At 38.7% G+C, this 14,364-nt stretch overlaps 1 protein-coding gene across 4 annotated transcripts in view; it reads right to left on the reverse strand.

Moving 5' to 3' along the window:
* LOC135463791 (phosphatidate phosphatase LPIN2-like) overlaps positions 1-13,916 on the reverse strand; it is a 32,686-nt gene extending 18,770 nt beyond the window's left edge. Inside the window, exon 1 of one of the 4 annotated variants that reach the window (XM_064741229.1) lies at positions 13,726-13,916. The gene's annotated coding sequence lies outside the window, so the exon portion shown is untranslated. The other 3 variants (XM_064741228.1, XM_064741227.1, XM_064741226.1) reach the window with 3 other exon arrangements.
* Positions 13,917-14,364: the final 448 nt, after the last annotated feature.

The following is a 14,364-nucleotide window of genomic DNA, read 5'->3' on the forward strand; positions in this document are numbered from 1 at the left end:
TAGATGTGACAGGGCCATATATATATACATGTAGTCACTTTGGTTCTGGAAGACATTTGGGCTCCCCAAACTGTTGGCCCCCAAAACCAAATAAGCTGTATTAAAACCAGCAAAGTAAATTAAACAAAAAAATATGATGGTTTACCAACAGAAAGTTAAGTTTTCATACAAATCTCTTTTATTCATATGCTAAAAAGCTGTTAGAAAGCATCAATTGGAGTTGCGTTTTTAAAGTTTCTTCATGCACAGTCACAATGTCACCATTAAAGGTTGGGATCAGAACACTGAATGTTTTTCCAGATCTGGCCCTGTTCATGTATGCCCATAAACACCATACATGTATGTCCAACAAAGGGCAATTAAACTACCCTATTTCTTCTAAAATTTGGGGCATCTGGTCTGCTCTTTTTGGCTAATATACATGCAGCTGTAGCAGGAATATTAAGTTTCTTTTTCCTCAATGGTTGGACCATTTAATGAACAACATACTCATATCTTTACTTTTCCAAAAGGCTGGTAAAGAAATATAATATTCTACTTTCAACATTAATATCTGTCCCAAATTTCAGAAGAACTATGGTACCACCCTTTGTCGGGTACTGCACATTTTACAAAACAAACACTCTGAATTTAATCTACGGTCTAATCACACAGAGCCGGATTTGAACACCTGATCTCACTGTCTCCTGTGCTCACCAGAGGCAGATGTAGCAAGTCAGTGCTGTACTCATCTCAGAGTCCTGATCCACTTTGGCTATAGATCCTAGTGTACATACACACACACACGTATATACGTATATACATACAAGTGAATGGCAAGATGAGGCTGACATCCATGACAATGGTTTCAGCTCATCACATGATCATCTCTCATACAAAATATAATCAAAACCAAAACCCCTTGTACAGAGAATACATGTACATCCCTGCTGCTCAATAAAGTGTTAAGATAAACAGAAAACATTTCACGGATTGCTCAATATTTGACTGGTGTTTTACGCCATACTCAAGAATATTTCACTTACACGATGACGACCAGCATTATGGTGGAAGGAAACCGGGCAAAGCCCGGAGGAAACCCACGACCATCCGCAGGTTGCTGTCAGACCTTCCCACGTATGGGCGGAGAGGAAGCCAGCATGAGCTGGACTTGAACTCACAGTGACCGCATTGGTGAGAAGTCATTACGCTGCTCTAGCGCGCTAACCGACTGAGCCACGGAGGCCACCGGCTTGCTCAACAAGATGTTGATATACGGTGCACCGCATATACATGTATGTCTGCATAGCTATATGTATATGTATGACTAAGTCTCTACTGCACACATGTACCGGTATGCTGAATAAGGTCCAAAGTTCATGTTCCAGTTGAAAGATAATGATGATGTAACTTAACAAATGCATGTTACTCATGGGTAATTCAGGATCTGTTACAGTGTCACTACAGTCACTGAGTCATGTCAGTTCTCCAGACTGGGAGAAGGGTACATGCATGTACCCTGATTCTTCTAAACTTTGGGATACATATAAGAAGTGATAAAAGTAGAAATACTACATTTCTTTAACAGCCTTTTGCAAAAGTAAAGAAATGAGAATGTTGTTCGTTAGATGATCTAAACATGTGAGAAAAAAGGAAACTCAATAGTCCTGTTAGAATTACATATATATTGGTTAAAATGAGCAGACAAGGTGTCCCAAATTTTTGTAGAAATAGGGTATACTGTACATATGTAACAGTGCTTCATATCCTGACATTAGATCTGCATATACAGGTTTTGTACATGCGCACTGCATGTATAGTATTAAGACCTGTGAATTGGGTCAAAATCAACTGGGTTCACTACTGCTTGTTGAGGGAGATGAAAATATCTTAATCACTGAGTCACTGTATACTATACTATGGTGAAGAAAGTGAAACCTGCCTACTGACATGCTGTAGGTCCAGACAAAGAACAGGTGCCCCTTAAGCATGGTGAAAAAGCCACTGACCAGCCTCACACACACACACACACACACACACACACAACAGCCACACTGCTTTCCCTATCCCTTTTATAACACACTCACAAACAATGTGAACAGTAAGTGACCCATCAAATCACTAATCAGCTCATTCTGCAAAGGTATCAGAAAGTATTAGTTACATATATCCTTTGTACTTACTTTTCTCACAGGGGATGGATACTGTGTTAATTGTTGTTTTTCCCCCCTCAGCAGTTCATCCAAGGCTCTGACTGTGATGTCAAGCATAGCTAAGCAGTCTGTGTTGTGTGGGTGGGGAGTGGGGTGTGGGGTGGAGAGAAGGGGTATGGGTGTTTGCCATTGTGTGGCCAGGCCAACAGTGAAGCCTTAGTGTGCCTTTAACCCTTTCAGCAGTGATGATAGCCGGTAGACATGCCAGGCGGACAGTGAAGTGTCCGTGAAGAATTGGTGTAGCCCACCTTGACTTACAAGTGCAGGGACATACTGGTACTACAAGTACATGCATATGTCCAGTACATGTATCTAATCTAAGCAGAATTCTCAAACCACTGTGAATTCAGTATAACACTGACACTTCACTCAGCACTTTTGGACTTTAGTGTCAATTAATTATAACCTGACTGATGTCGGAAGACAAAACCTTCCAGGAATCTTATAAGTCTACTGAGGCCAGCTAATGCATTTTTATTTTGGTATTTTGGTTGCACAGAACAAAGAACATAGAATCAAATGGCCGAAATGATGATTTTTGCTGATTCCTACAGTTAAATTAATTAAAAGTATTAGACGACACTGAATTTATGGCATTCAAAGGCTAGGCACATTACCTTTCTGATTACCTTTCCAGAAAGAATTTCTTACCTAAGAGCTATATTTTTCATTTTTTATGTTAAAATCTTCTTATGGAGGCCTATCTCACCAGGGTTAAATTCGTTTTGTTTTCACCTTCAGTCCTTTAGTCCCTTGACCAAACAGTGTGCTGATGATTGGCAAAACTACGAATTGGGAGTAAAAATCTAAGATTTTGCATATGTTCATTAGGTATGTATACATTAAATTTAATTAGTTAAAATTTTAGGGAAATCAGACATGGTGCACCAGAAAAATTTCCTGAATTTGGGTGATTTCAAAGACAAAAATGTGCAAAATCACGTGTTATTTCCATGGAAGTCGGATACTTCTTATTATGTTAAGAGTTAATGATAATTGCCTTCCACTGAGAAGTTTGACTTTAAAACACGTGTACCGTACTAATACACATGTATAGCAGTAATGTTTTGATTCCTTTATTTAATTGTTTGATTGTTGAATTCTGAATTATGCCATCACTTATGTGGAAGAACCAGGTAGTAATTCCTCTGCCCATTCGCACATATAGAGGACCAACTTTTAGTGCAATTTGTATAAATTTTTCAGCAGATTTTGGAGGAAAAACTACATTGATTGGATTGACCAGTTTCACGGCGTCACAAAAAATATAATTTTATAAGTCAAGACTGAATAATGACTTCAGAATATCCTTAATAATGTATTTTGGCCCGATTTTTCTGATGCCTCGTGTTTTCTAATGTTTTGCTTACATCATGTACGATAAATGCCTTCAAATTTTGTCCCCAAAAAGTGGAATTTTAAAGGGCTAATATTGTAATAAATGGTATAACTTTAGGTCCTTAACCTTACATTTGACCAATAGGCCATCATCCTACATACCATACAAACCTCAAAACACTTTCTAAGATCTTTAGAACTCACACAATCAGGCCAAGTGTGAAACTCACTCATGGGCAAAACTTCAAGGAGAAGAAAACTTAAATATCAAACAAATACCATTGAAAAGAGTATGCATTTTCTCGCAGGTGAATGCCATAAAAAAAATTCTAATATGTAGCTCAAGTTGATAAAGTATAAATAATGTCAGCGCCAAAATCCGCTGTGGGCGACTCCATTTTGCCTAAGAGCTAGTCCTGAAGTCTTTTGTGTTGGGAGTAGAATTGTCGCGGAAAGCGCCGAAGTGTAGTTCGTACATTTCCGGTAGAACTCTTTTTCCCAGAAGGTAGCGAACACTACAGCTCGTTTTCCATTTGACGATCGGGAAACCAGAATGATGGACGTAGGTTCCAAGTTTACACAAACAAGCTGGCAGTTTTAAATGACTCTCATTGGCTGAGAGGCAACACACCCCCAGCAATTACAGGGTGTTAAAGATGGAGGACGTGATGGACTCAGGGATTTATGCCAACTTTGCGGTTTTCAGGCTTTATGTGTATGGCAAGGAAAAATACCAAAATTATGCAGCAGGCACCACCAGATAGACAAAATGTGCTCTTTTCAGCTTATGATGTCATAATCTTAAGTTTTCTTCTCCTTTAAGGTGACTTTCCATAAAGTATTTTTAGACTCATCGAATGCCTCAGTCAAATCTACATGTACACTGAGAATGCATATACAGACCTGCTGCTCAATCAAGTGTTAAAATACACAGAACACATTACACCAATTGCTCAATATTTATTTATTTGAGTGGTGTTTTACACTGTACTCAACAATATTTCCCTTACATGACGGCGGCCAGCATTATGGTGGGAGGACAACGAGCAGAGCCCAGGGGAAACCCACAACCATTCGCAGGTTGCTGGCAGACCTTCCCACGTACGGCCAGAGAGGAAGCCAGCATGAGCTGGACTTGAACTCACAGCGACCGCATTGGTGAGAAGCTCCTGTGTCTTTACGCTGCGCTAGCGCACAGGGTGATGTGTAGGTTTGAGAGTCCTGTTGATCATATAAAAGGTGCTTTAGGGTTTACTGGGAACTGGTAGGATGATATCCAGCTGAAAAACTGTAAGCTGCAGGACATTAATTTGCTTCTGGAAATGTTGACTCACTTACTGTCTGTTAAAGTCTGTTAACTATACAGATTCACAACAAATGTGCACTCAAAGCCTTGTCATGCCCTTGATCTAGCACCTTCACCTACAATGTTGAACCATTCTACATGACCCTTATCTAGCCACAGAACTGTCAACTGTTAGGTAAGGTTATGTCACTGAGAGGTCATCTAGATAAGCCAGTCAGGTTATGTCACTGAGAGGTCATCTAGATAAGCCAGTCAGGTTACATCACTGAGAGGTCATCTAGATAAGCCAGTTGGCACTGTAAGTTGGGTAATTCACTTAAAACATCACGAAGCTGTTCATTTTGCCTGATTCTGCCAGGTTTGTTGATCCACAAAAGGGTGTTTATAAGGTTTGTTTGAAAGGTAGGACGATACTCTGCTGGAAAATTGAAAGTTTCTGCAGTAACAGTAATACTTATGACATTTACTTGCCTCCGAAAAAAGCAAATTTTTGGGCAAAATTTTAGGACATTTACAATGTACTCCTGGCCATGGCAGTGAAAAGCCACTAACACTGTAGTGTGATATAACCAGTCCAGCTGTGTTGACAGGAAATTTCCACTGGGACACTAGAATTATCCTTCTACATGCTGGTCAGCCACAACTAGAGCATGCAGGCTTACAGTATTGGCCCTAAAAATGCGTCCACAAAGTGCACTTTTAAAAGCAAATAAAGACCACAAAAATATTATTTAAGGGGCTGAAACTTAAAACTTACAAGGCTAGCATCCTACATGTACCTTCCAAACAAACCTCAGAACACCTTTCTAATTTCAGCGCAGTTAGAACTGTATTTAAGGGAATGTACATGTGATTAATGCAGCAGTATATTTTATGCTGACATCAGCATTTACAACCCAATAGGAAAATATTGTAGAATGATGTTTTTTTTTCCATTTCTCTACCCTGCACCCCCCACCCCTATGTTTTCAGGGGTTTTATTGAACATTTTTAAACATTTCTGAACTTTATGGACCTTTGTGTTATTGACAACAATTGTTGAGAAAGAGATGTACAAAATCACAAGAGTTCTTGAGTAATAGTTGTACACAACCACAAGAATTCTTGAGAAACAGTTGTACACAATCACAAGAGCTCTTAAGCAACAGTTGTACAAGTACACAATCACATGAGTTCTTGAGTAACAGTTGTACACAATCACAAGAGTTCTTAAGTAAGTTGTACACAATCACAAGAGTTCTTAAGTAAGTTGTACACAATCACAAGAACTCTTGAGTAACAATTGTACACAATCACAAGAGTTCTTGAGTAACAGTTGTACACAATCACGAGAATTTTTGAGTATGTTGTACACAATCACACGAGTTCTTGAGTAACAGTTGTACACAATCACAAAAGTTCTTGAATAACAGTTGTACACAATCACAAGAGTTCTTGAGCAACAGTTGTACACAATCACAAGAGTTCTTGGGTAACAGTTGTACACAATCACAAGAATTTTTTTTGTACACAATCACAAGAGTTCTTAAGTAAGTTGTACACAATCACAAGAACTCTTGAGTAACAATTGTACACAATCACAAGAGTTCTTGAGTAATAGTTGTACACAATCACAAAAGTTCTTGAGTAACAGATGTACACAATCTCAAGAAGTCTTGAGTAAGTTGTACACAATCACAATAGTTCTTGAGTAACAGTTGTACACAATCACAAGAATTTTTGAGTATGTTGTACACAATCACACAAGTTCTTGAGTAACAGTTGTACAGAATCACAAGAATTCTTGAATAACAGTTGTACACAATCACATGAATTCTTGAGTAACAGTTGCCTACAGTTGTTTTCACTGACAAAAAATCTTGAGTAATACATGCATCTACATATACATGTGCTCAGTAACAATAAACTCTGTTTGGTTTACAGCGATATACATGTATATTACAGAGATATCGTCTCTCTCTTTTCCGCTGTTTGCACGTACATTAAGTTTTCCCAGGCATAAATCGACGCCAACCGCCTGTTACTTATTTATTTGATTGGTGTTTTACCCTGTACTCCCAACTACATGCTCGTACAAATTAACCAACATTCTGTTCTTACGTTGACCTAACCAAAAAATAGTCCATCATGGCAACAACACAAACTAACAATAAAGGATATTTCCATGGTCCATTCTACTGAGGTTAGTCAATTACAAAGACCACACTGTTGATGTGGATTTATGCCAAGGAAGACTTAATGTACATGTGTACAGCAGTAAACCACAAACCCAACATTTTCAGGGCTGTTTCTTGGAACTGTGTGGCTTGATGAGTGTAACTATAGGTGAAGTAGCAACAGCTGTGATAAAAAAACATAACCCCATTGGTCAAGGATTTGGGTAACTCAAGTCGTAGCAAACCAGCCCTTTATCGTAAGAAATTGAAGGCGGCATTAGTGTCATCTTCATGTGTACAATTTATGTTCATAAATGTTTGTGCATATCAGATTATGGCTTAAAACCGTATAAACATAAAGAAAATAAGGAATACCTTGATACTCATCAATAAAAAAATCTACAGGTACATGTACTTACAGTCCAATTATTTGGCTAGTTGAATTAACTTACCATATGTCATATATATTTTAATCCATGCTACTAACACCCTCAGATCCACTGATTACCAGATCCACTGATTTACCAGATCCGTTCACTTCAAACTTCCCATAGCAACCAAAACTACGGGGTGCCAATACTGCCATTGCATGTCCATTCTAACACAACCTTACTCTTATTCTTCGTATCAGTCAGTTAGTGTACATATTATATTTAAAAATAGGTATGACCTAGACACATACAAGGACAGTTAAACAGGGTATATTTTTAGCAAAACTCCGACCACTGAACAATAATATATATGACCTGGTCAAAAATCAGACGATCAAGACTGTCAGCAAACCGTGAAGAACAGTCTGAGAGAAGTTGGACTATTCAAGAAATGTCATTCTCACTCAAGACTGTCATGGAATTCAGCGACAGATACTTACCAAATCTTTCCACAATTATCATTCTGACCTCTGTTCGACTCTGACAGGCAATTCTCTTCCTAATCTAGCGATTATTTAGCACTAAATTGGACTAGTATCTACATTTTGGGCTACCGTACGTCAACTACTACGTTCCCGGTATCCCACCATTTTGTCTGTCTCGCGTCAGTGGGTCACATGACCGGCTCACCTCATGTCGAAAGGGGGCGGGGCGTGTGGGTCTGGCTCTGATTGGCAGCTCAGATATGGCTCGACTGCTAAAACCGTACGTTCATTATACTAAAATTATATATTCTCTCATGTGTTAGATTATGCGATCAGTGACAAAAAAGTGAATCAGCAAAATATTTGAAACCCTGCCCACATACATGTACACAATGGGAGGGGCAAATAAATACTGAAAAGGGGACAAAAATAGTCTCTATGCAACATATAAACTTATAATACACCGCATACATTTTTGCCGCTTAAGTATGTTACCGTATTGTGGACACAGCTGTGACTATTCACACATATATACGTGCACACCTACACATTTCATATTCAATAATCACTTACCAAGTGGAATACAGCCAACAGGTGAGAGGAGTACAGAGTTTTATTGTTGTGTCTGTATAGTAGTATATGGATATACAGTATGCTTTATATAAGGTCTTTACCAAATGTATTTTACCACTAGGCTTACATTTTAATGAAAACATTCTACAGGCCTGTGTGCTCATAGAAATTTACATTACTGAATTTTATTTATAAATCATACGTTAACAAAAAAGGGACTTGGTTTACAGCCCATTGCCAGGTATTTATAGGCTGGGGCCACATGTAGGCGTAAATGTGTACATAGGCTATACCTATACCTACTGTGCTTATTTGGGCAGTAAGTTAACCAAATAAATAAATAGCTACACACACATACACACACACAAAAGAAAAGAAATATTTATATAGCTTCATACAATGACACAAAATCGTGATGTCCAGTCTCAAGAAGACTAGAAGGTATACACGTATTTCGGCAATGAACCATTTAACAATATAGTTTGTCTGCCTTTATACGTACACGTCCGTTTACAGGGTACATGCTAATACAAGAGTTGTTTTTATGTATGTATGTATGTTTTACAGATCTATTCAGCTGCATATGTGCTAAGCACAATAGTTCTTTTTCTCTGTACGCTTAAAAGCTTTTGTGTGTCGTCATGTATAATCACAATTAACATAGATGACCCATTTATTGTCCATCTTGTGACACTGTTATAATACATTATGACACATATATACAATTGGTGTCGGGTGCTATATATTTATATACCTATCTGATGGCCTTGACAGGTTAGGCCTATAATTTGCATAATCACTTATCTCAATACACGATTTTGATATATATGCAATTTTTTATGCGTATATTGATATAATATATATATGTATTTGTATATTCAGTATAGCTTCTTTAATAAAAGCAAAGGATATTGTTTGAAAACAAAGATCTCACAGCAGTTTTTGAAGTTGCTTAGTTTTATAAATTTATATACTATAATATATAATTATAACTATATATATTTATTTATTTATATAAATAAATTTATAAATACTCAAACCTGCACTTGCTTAATTGGGTCCTCAGCGATGCATTAGACGAATATGTGTATTGCGCTAGTGAATGGTTGTGGAGAAACTCAAACGACATATCATGTAGCTGGACAGAAATTCCATCAAATTAAGAAGAAAAATAAGAAGACAAACACTCAGTCTTCATGCCAAACAACTACCGATCATTTATTAAGCCTACTTTCTTTATACACTACTGAGGAGGACACAGCCCTTCCCAGAATGAATAAATGAATGTTTGGGTTTTACGTCGTAGGCCTACGTATCAATTTTTCAGTCATATGACGACGAAGAGTCATTAGGTGTGTCATCGTACTTCTTTAAATTTCTTTATACACTACTGGGGAGGACACAGCCCCTCCCAGAATGAATAAACGAATGTTTTGGGTTTTACGTCGTAGGCCTACCACGAAGAGTCATTAGGTGTGTACATATAATGTATTTTCTTGTGGCAGGGCGAGTCCGTGCTGCAGCCACTGAAGTGTCATGCCGAAGACACCAGACATGACACCCACCGAGTCACATTATGCTGACACCAGACCAATCAGCCCTGCTTCCTTGCTCTAACACCTCAATGGTGAGCCCCCAAGCATGACAGCAACAAGTAGGATGTTCAAAGTCTTTGGTATGACCCGATCCTGATTTTATCTGGGGTCTCCCGACTTCGAGCGGGACGCTCTAACCATTAGTCCACCGTAGCTGTCCCCCAGCCGTTCCCAGGGTTGATTTGATTTGATTTGATTGGCGTTTTGCGCCGTACTCAAGAACATTTCACTTATACGACGGCGACCAGCATTATGGTGGGAGGAAACCCACGACCATCCGCAAGTTGCTGACGGACCTTCCCATGTACGGCGGGAGAGAAATCCAGCATGAGCTGGACTTCAACTCACAGCGACCACACTGCTGAGAGGCTCCTGGGTCTTTACGCTGCGCTAGCGCGTTAACCGACTGAGCCACGGAGGTCAGTTGGTGACTGGTTGGCTGAGTAACTGTGGCCTGTGTCATAACCAAAGATCACAAGAAATATTATCAAGAATACGTAAACACTAAAGCACTTCGTAACCACGACCACAAAATGCATGAGCATTATCATCATTGAATTGCATTAAAACATGATCATATATGCAGGACCACCATATACAGGTAGGACACACATCATTATCAGGTAACCACCTCCCTCATTTCCCGGAAATGGACCTGACCACTACACTGTGTATGCGCAGAGGCCTGTATACATTATTGGTTCAAATGGCCAAAACGTTTATTTTTGACGCAACTGAGAAGTTCCTGTTTGTATATACTATATATATATAATGACTTGCCCTAAAAGTATTGTAAGTGATATACAAATGTATTATTCAATTTAGGTGAGACAGTTATTTTGTATTAACAGGCCTGTAGATATATTTATCCTCTTACACATGAGCGCTTGTATAAAACCATAGTTATAAATTGATTAATGGTGTTGATATACACCTAATATAGATATAGCTTATATAAATCATGGAAGTATATATATGGAAACAAACATGTGAAATGGGCAGGTCCGCTATGTAATTGTGTTTTACTATACACATATACGTGGGTATATAGGTACGTCTGGCTATATATTAGGCATACACCAGTACACTCTAAAAAAAAACTATTCCATTAAGTTGGCAGAATACTAGATCTATAAGTTATCCAAATGATGACAGAATAGATTCTGTTATTGCTACAGTAACGTTATATACATGTACATGTTTATGGCAGACTTGTTCTGTTATCCCAATAGAATACAATGTGTTCTTTTGTTGCTGTAACAGGGTATATTCTGTTGCCCATAACATAATATTATATATGTTGCCGTAACGTGATCCGTCCTACCATCAAACAGAATTAATATACATGACAAGTTAAATTTGACAGCTTAGTTTTTTGAGTGTTTACATATGCAGACATATATACTGACCTTATTATGATTCAGAAATTCCTGTCACAGCTTGAGCAGCCGCTGTCTTTCACATTGCAGGCTGCATATGATTCACATAACTGCAAACAGCTAGGCTACAACAGCCAGCTCGTAACTACATCTCTTCGTGGAAGTTACTTGCTTAACTTAACTTAACGTTAAATGACTTATATAATCCTATATACGAATACTGCATATGTAACTACCGTTAGATATGCTTCTGAACAAGCTACTGTGGACAGTACCAGATGTATATTTAAGTCTATACGTTTTCTAGGTCATGCTGTCATACATTGTAAGTAATTACCCGAGATAGACGGAGAGAGAAGAATAAACACATATGATAAAGCACTTGTTTGTACAATTCAGGTCGCACACGCGACTGCCCGACTAACCGCATATGTTGTAGGTCATGAATATTCAAACCAAAAAAACAAAAAAAAGGGTCTGGCTATATGTGTCGACCAATCAAATCGACCGAAACTGGAGGTGTTTCTGTGGGTGTGTCCTCACCTAGTTTTCAGTAGCAACAAATATGTAGAGCATAACAAACTGACTTATACCGACCGCCTCAGGCAACAGCTTGTGACTACTTATACATGCAGACATATAGCCCTACACACTGGAGTAGGTCCGACGCAGACTATCAACAATCCGTTATATTTTCACCTGAGGTCAAGGGTTCGCGCTAATCGCTCCAAAAAGAAAAAAGAAAAAAAATTCCTAGTAAATGAATTTTATCACACAGATAAGAGGTACACGTACCTCGCCTAGAGAGTTTCATAATATACAGTACATGTACCTAGGCCTTAGGAACTTAAATAGATACGGTACCTAAAATTAAATATTTCACAGTAACGTCTGTTTCTTAACGGGTAATACGCATACGGGGCCTCCATGGCTGAGGTGACCCAGGGCGCTGTGGGTTCAAGTCCAACTCATGCTTGCTTTCTCCTCTCCGGACGTACATGGGAAGGTCTTCCGGCAAACTGTTGATGATCGTGGGTCTGCCCGATTTCCTCCTACCATAATGCTGGTCGCCGTCGTATAAGTGAAATATTCTTGAGTACGGCGTAAAACACTAATGAAATAAATAAATAAATTGTGACACATGCACATATATGGCACAAACACGATTGCAGCTTTCATTGTCTCGATCGGCTGTAGCTTTAAGTCAGGAGGGTTGACAGTCAGCCTGGCACGGGGCAGTGCTTTACACACCATGGTTTCTTCGTCTTATATATAACTGACCAAACTGCACCGTCATAAGTGAACAATTCTTAAATGAGCCAAGCACGACCACGCAGCAAATGCACAGCTGAGTATAGAGAGGCCTATATCTATACATGCATGCCCTCGACAGTATGAGGAATTTTAACAACACTTAAAAGTACACTCAAAAGAATATTCTGTTAAATTTCAGAGGGCGTCTGTTATCTGAGTGATGCAGATTATTCAGTTAAATATAGCACACATATTCTATTTAACATATTCAAACAATTCAACATAACGATAGATTCTATTAGAATAACGGAATGATATGTCGAATATGACTCAATGATATGTTATAATAACAATATACATTCTAGCATCACTCAGACAACAGACTTTCTGTTAAATTTAACAGACTGATTGTAAAAGTGTAAAAGAAAATATACATTTGTGCCCGATCCGGCAACAGTGAATAATTGTGTTGAATAAAACTTGGGGCCCCCGTGGCATAAGGGGTTAGCATGTCAGCACGTGTATTGTCTTTGTTCGTATAGAATTTGCCAGAGAGAGAAAGACGCGAAGCAGTCGTTTAAAACTAACAGACCCAGATACTAATAACAGATTGGTGCTTGTCACAAGTCCAAGCTGTAAACACAATTTCGTGCAAATCTGTCCAGAACTTTTGGCATGACGTTGCTGACAGACAAACAGACAACAGGACAGATCAAGAGACAGACAAATAAATGCCAATAAAAAAACTATCCTCTTATCTTTGAGATGATACAAGAAAACACATTATTATATATGGCATATACGGCAGATATACGCGGTACAGCGCGGCGTAATGACCCAGGAGGCTCTCACCAATGTGGTCGCCGTGAGTTGAAGTCCTGCTCATGCTGGCTTCCTCTCCGTACATGGGAAGATCTGCCAGCAACGTATTCGTAGGTGTGGATGTTCGTGGGTTTCCCCCAGGATCTACCCGATTTCCTCCAACCACCATGCTGACCGCCGTCGTATAAGTGAAATATTCTTGAGTACGGCGTAAAACACTAATCAAATAAATAAATAACGACGGATACACTCACCATGCACAGCTAGAGGCTACTGCTGCAAGTTGCGCATGCTCCATGGCGTAGGTTCGTGTTAAACTGCTTATATATTCCCTTTCTCCTGCAAATATATACCGCTATAATATTTCGTGTCTTCTATCTATATGACTCACTCATTTCCCTATATATACCTATCCATTTGAATATACCGAAAAAGATCGAGGTGTTCGATGCTTCACTTTGGAGTCAAGACATATGTACGAGCCCAGATGATAAATCTGTGATTATATAAACGCGTAGGTTTGTACCCTGGATCTCATATCATGCCAGGCCATAAATAGTATTGATTTTACGAAAGTCTCTTATGAGAGTCCCGGGACAGTAAAGACGTGGTGTACATGGGTGGTCATCCGGATCTGCTTTTCAGAAAAATTGAACATTCGTGTCAAGATTGAACATTCGTGTCAAGATTGAACATTCGTGTCAAGATTGAACATTCGTGTCAAGACCATGTATATGTACAGGTACTTGTATCTGCGGCCCATACGCATAACCTTGCTTGTTACCTTCTTAAAGATTTGTTATCTTCTTAAAGATTTGTTATCTTCTTAAAGATTTGTTATCTTCTTAAAGGGGATTATATTTATTTATTTATTTGATTGGTGTTTTACGCCG

Source organism: Liolophura sinensis, chromosome 3 (genome assembly GCF_032854445.1).
Source record: "Liolophura sinensis isolate JHLJ2023 chromosome 3, CUHK_Ljap_v2, whole genome shotgun sequence".
Classification (NCBI taxonomy): domain Eukaryota; kingdom Metazoa; phylum Mollusca; class Polyplacophora; order Chitonida; family Chitonidae; genus Liolophura; species Liolophura sinensis.